Here is a 5,851-nt window from a genome sequence, read left to right as displayed (position 1 = left end):
ACATGGGTCTTCATAACCCACTTCCTGGTTCCTAATCATCATTGCTAATAAATATGATATCGGTCCTGATTATCGGGACTCATATTAAAACTCTCAGACTAGACTTTAAAGTGTTTCCTATTTTTTCCATGATCTATCTATAGATAAAATCAATGCAAGGGTTCGAAATGGAAAGGAATATACAAGGTCGAAGTACGTTCTTGGGGAGACTACATTGATTCCGTTCATTTAAAAAGAATCTATTAAATCAATTTGCTATTACGCATGCATATAGGTGTTGATATATTACAATCGGAATATAAGTTAAATGATTTCATAAGGTCTTGCTCAAACGGGTTAAAAATTTCTAAAAAACCCGTATATTTAAAAATATAACCAAATATCAAATTTATTTTAAGTTTTAAAAAAGGAAAAAGAAAATGGTAATTGCGCATTTAATAAGGGATCGCGATCCGAGGGCTCGGAACAAATCAAATACTAACCAATCAAACACAAGTGCTCGATTAGGGTTTAAAATCTTTCTGGCATCCATCCCACTATTTAAACTCACTGCTGCATTTTACGTTGATTTCATCGCAGACTCCATGGATGAAAATGTGCGCCCTCACAATTCAACAGCCGCTCACCATTGGCTCCTCCGTATCACTGTAAGCATTCGGTTTTTTCTTCTCGATAGTTTTATTGATCGATCTGACATCTGAGTGGGGAATGAATTCGCTTTATCCAATTCAGATTTTCGTTCTTCCTTTTGTTGAATCGATTTAGATTGCAACCGATTTTTACTCGATGCAAGTAATCGGATTTCATTTTCAAAGTCGTTGTCGGATTTGATTTCGAAACCGATTTGGAATTGTTTTCTTCATATTCGAATAGCGAAAGGTGGTTCCTTGATGTGTAGTCTATGATCTAAATGAGAAAAAAATTCTTGTTAGATCTGCTAATACAGAAACCGATTTAGCTACAATCGTGTTGCTTAAGTGGCCCCAAAATTTCTTTCTTCAACATGAGTTGCTCTTGTGAATCCGTGCACACAGTTAATTTCTAGAGCTTGGTTGTTTCTGTTTGTTCAATCTTGGTTGACATGTGCATTTATTTCTGCAGGTTAATGTTTGTGGTAAGGTAGCCACGAATGGATGTTTCTACAACGTCATTGTTCATAACATTTCCCAAGGATCAACGCACCATGGTCAATTCTTAATATGACATGGGTGCGATCCTACTTGTCGTGCTCAGCAAAATGATGAGGGAGGATGGAGATGGTGTTGTACAGATGTTGAGACACAGAGGCATGTTGTTTGCTCCATTGATGCTTTTCTCGATTGTATATCCAGTGACACATCACAACACCCTTTACTAAAGGTACTTACAGATCATTGACTATCCGTCTATTTCTTTGGTACTTCAACATAAAATATGTACTTATTGGTATTAATCTTTGTTTCCTCCCAGACTTTCCATACTTCTCTCTTTAGAACTTAAATAGGACAGGATCAAATTCAAAGCAGTGGCACATGAAATATCAACTGGTACATGACAAGAAGACAAAGAAGATGATACATGATGGACCACATCCAATACCAGAAATTCAATAATTGAATTAGGTATAACATTGACCATGCTGATTCTAGATATTGCTGCTGCTATCCATCAATTCAGTTCATGGTACGTTGGGCGAGGTGCACGTGGACGAACCAGGTCTTCGAAGGGCTAATCCTGCATCAACATAATAAACCATCCATTCAACAAACCAATTTACACTCATCGGAACATCATCTGACCTTATCGGCAGTGATCCCACTACTGTTCAAGGCCGTGATTCACTTGTAAACAAAGTCTAAGAGATTTCAGTCTGTGAACACATTCAATTATTTGTCTGATAAATATTTTTGACTTGTAGTTTTCATTCCTGTTAAATAGAATCATAACTAATGTGAAAATATTTTATGGAGTTTACAAGAAACAGAATGTGGAAACAACCCAATACTTGTCTCTTTTTTAAGTGAGAACAACACTTGTTGAACACATTGTCATTGCAAATCTTTCCAGCAAAGTACTACATTAATCCACTACCATGAAATTATGAACAAGTTTCTTATGTGCCATGTCACTTTTAACAATTACTTTAAAGTTACCATATCATTATAAACACTATGTCTTAATCAAATATAACCATATATACAGCTAAGCAACACACCTGATCAGTGATCAATCAAAAGAAAAAAAAAACATGTATCAAGAGAAAACCATCCTAGCATCCATCGATCTTCATATTTCTGTTATTCAGGTTTTGCACTGTTAGGTGTCTATCTATCTATCTATGGCTGCATTGGTGATTCTTATCTTATTCCAGTTGATTAATATTTCAAAATATATCTTCTTTTTTTCCATAGGGGAAGTTTCCAAATAGTAAATTATAAATATGAGAATATGATGGTTCTATGAGAAGAAACAAAATCCAAAAATATTATTGCATAATCTTGCTATCAGAAAGATTTGTACCTGAACTGAGATTGTGAGTCGTTTTAGGGGTTTGATTACCGGAAGAAGCAAAAGCCTATAGTTACAAATCAGTAGACTCACCTAATGTCGATTATGATGTTCCAAATCACCAAAGTGAACATATAGGCTTAAACCTTAGGAGCCCCTGTGACATCATGATGTTTTGCGCGGCAAATCTGTATATTTTATATATATATATATATATATATATATACTAGTTGTGTACCCGCGCAATGCAGCGGGATGTAAAATTCGAATAAATGTAAATGAAAAGTTGCATGATATCCCTCAGGACAACATCATGTGAAGTTGGTTCCGAGTAAACTTTCCTTAGAGTGTTACCTTGATGGAGTGAAGAAAACTCATCTGATTTTGGATGATCAGCTACACAGTAGAAAGAGCAAGAGCGAGCAATATTCTCACTACCGAATGATATTAACCAAAAGAAGTTGATTGCTTGAATGATTATACCAGGCCATGGAGAGGTATAAGTCAAAACATGCATTATGTTACCCCATTTGCAAAAGTTTTAAAATGTTGTTCTACGACATCATACCATTCAACACTCTCATCGTYGTGTACAACATGYATCAAAAYAAAAATCGATATAAAYACCATAGACATCTATTAGTCTTGAGGTAATCCTTWGCAATTGAATTACACAATCTTTGAATCATATACCTCAATTAAATCAAGTCTCTTGTTATTCAAGTGCAGTCTAATGCTTGTTTCGAGATGTATAAATTGATTATATGGTCTTGGAAAGTGAAAGATGTCGTTGCACAGAAAAAACACCGAAGAACGCTAGAAATAGAAGTCTTCGATGTGGGGTCTGATTTAGAGTCAAAAACCGCAAACCAAACAACTTATGCAGTTTGAGGTTTTTTTTTCAAACCAAACCACATATGAAATAATGTCATGCACATAACATAAGTCAGTCCAAAAGCATATCAAATTTTAATCGAACTACACAAAATGGGACAATGAAATTGGTCATATAGAAAAGTATTCTCGACAAAATAAAAGTTGCATACGTTTACAAATTACAATACATGAATACAAAATAATTATATCATAAGTTAATGATTTCTACAACAAAAGACTCCGGTTATAAACACCTAATTAACTTAGACATCTACATCCAATATCTTGATAATCTTTTACATTTATGCACACTTAACATTAAATCAAGACAAATCAAGAGATTTACGGCCTTGAGCATAAAAAATATACTTTTGTAAAAATTCCATGTCAGGACAACTCCACTTTTCATGGACACGCTTACTCTTAACCATCTTGCAGTGGTTCACAACTCTCCTAGATTGTGTCTATGGTTACCTTCTACATTGTGCATAGAAAGCTCCAACCTCTCCAACTCARAGAWGAAGACATCTATTCCCGAAAGGAACCAACAAAATATATCAAAAAGATCCTGCAAAATATGCCACAAAGAAAAGCAAGAAGAACCATGTCCATTAAAAAAAATCAAGAACCAGCAGCATACAGTCGCATCATTCGTGCATCAGTGTTGAAAACCCCCACGTGTATAACAGTTGGCCAGTAATAAAAGCAGTGAACTACATCTAAGGGGTCGTTTACCAAACGCTTACCCAGGTAAGCACTTACCAAGTCACACTACTTTATCGGATGAACATGGTAATGACCAATAATCTTACCCAATAAGAGTGAGGCAAGGACCAAAAGTCTTACAAGGTAAGTAATAACGACAACTCTTACCACGGTTAGCGCTTACAARGTAAGTTGTTATTATATGATACCGTTTTGGTGGACTAAAATCTTAAAGTTGTGCATAAAAAAACCAATTATTCAGTTTGTTCCAGTTAGTACAAGAAACGGAATATTACAGAGCAGAAAAGAAAAGAAAAGAAGATAAAGTCTTACAAGTAAATGAGTTACATACTTKATTTCCTCAAAATGAACTCCAACAGACCATAAGACTAAAATCCAATCTTGTTCTTTCTGAATAAAAAATATTGTTGGAGCAAACAACTCCAGTAATAAACCTGTTTCATGCTTTGTGCAGACTTTAAACCAACTGTTTAGCAGCACACATGAACAAGTTCCTTATGGATGGGAATGTGCTATRGCAAAGAGCMASACATTCATAGTTATAGTGTTATTTCAAGTACATCCCTACATATTGCATTGTATCTCTCGCCAATATATATGAAAACCCATTCACTAAGAATCATTTAATTAGATACACATATTTGCATTATATCTTTCGCCAATATTAATAGCGACTCATCGCTTCAGCATATATAAACCTTGGCAACAGATTTGGTAGTTGTACACCTTTGATATCWAGAAAAACGCTAACAGTTTATTTCTTTGAATTTATTAAAATGAGGTTTAAATGTCGGTTAAACCCCTATAGTTACTCCTTGCATTTGGTAGTATAGAGCAAGTCTTTATTCATCATCTTTTTCTATATTAAAAGCCAATTAGAATCTTATGTACCCATCCCAGTCAAATTATAATCGGACACCAAAGGAAGCTTTGAAGATAAGTTAACTGTGACAGTAACTGAGAATGCACAAGGCCAAAGAAACATCCTCATTCATCTCATTGATAGTTTCAAGCTACATACAAGAAGACATAAACATCAGGAGCACGAGCATGAAAAGATTCATTCAAAGAACATTGTATATTTTCWATGACGGTACGTTACACAGAACAATACGAAAAACTTGAAAAAGGGAAATCCTAAAGCCTTCGACAATAACGAAACCTCGAGTTTAATGCATAAGTAACACCAAATGGAAGGTAACATAGCAATATTAGATAAAAATTCCAGTTTTAATTGATGAAAGTTTTCAAAAAATCCAGTCAACGATAAAATAACCGCTACTACAAAGAGAGTTTCTTTTAGTAAAACACATAACATATTCTTCAATAGAGAATGTATTCAAGACTATATAAAAAATCAATAAAACCTTACCAAAAGAGATGAAGAATGGATGGGGAAATTTGAGCTTTATAGATTCAATGCTTTCTTTGAGATCCYTGTACAACTAATCCAATCTTAGGGAAGTTGATCGCCATGTCCACCAGTCTAAATCCAGATTCAAAAAGAAAACAATCAGGATTCGATTAGAATCCAGCCATAGAATGCAATTGTTATTCAAGAAAAATATAATCCACTACTACAGTTGCATTTATACAAAACTGGATGATTGAAGGAAAAAGTATAAGTGTGTACATTTAAATGTAAAGGAAAATGTTAGGGACACCTTCAACCGGTCTCCTTGTTTAGCAAGAATGGTTGCTCCATCCAGTATTCGAGGAGTTACTGGCAGATTGCATTGCTTGAACTTCATAATTTTTTTTT

The 5,851-nt window shown here is 34.6% G+C and overlaps 2 long non-coding RNA genes across 3 annotated transcripts; one reads left to right on the top strand and one right to left on the bottom strand.

Moving 5' to 3' along the window:
- Positions 1–548: 548 nt before the first annotated feature.
- Positions 549–1,915, top strand: LOC112520287. Its single transcript, XR_003069977.1, has 3 exons — positions 549–647; positions 1,102–1,359; positions 1,450–1,915. It is a non-coding gene; the product is annotated as an uncharacterized LOC112520287 (long non-coding RNA).
- A 1,575-nt stretch (positions 1,916–3,490) lies between these two features.
- LOC112520256 lies at positions 3,491–5,840 on the bottom strand. 2 transcript variants are annotated; one of them, XR_003069972.1, is made up of 3 exons: positions 5,723–5,840; positions 5,462–5,575; positions 3,491–3,931 (listed from the first exon to the last, which is right to left on the bottom strand). It is a non-coding gene; the product is annotated as an uncharacterized LOC112520256 (long non-coding RNA). The 2 variants fall into 2 exon arrangements; XR_003069971.1 differs by having other exon boundaries at positions 5,462–5,840.
- Between the last annotated feature and the right edge of the window lie 11 nt (positions 5,841–5,851).

This window comes from Cynara cardunculus (assembly GCF_001531365.2).
Source record: "Cynara cardunculus var. scolymus isolate 2C chromosome LG 10, CcrdV1, whole genome shotgun sequence".
Lineage (NCBI taxonomy): Eukaryota > Viridiplantae > Streptophyta > Magnoliopsida > Asterales > Asteraceae > Cynara > Cynara cardunculus.
This window is presented reverse-complemented; position numbering and strand designations above follow the sequence as displayed.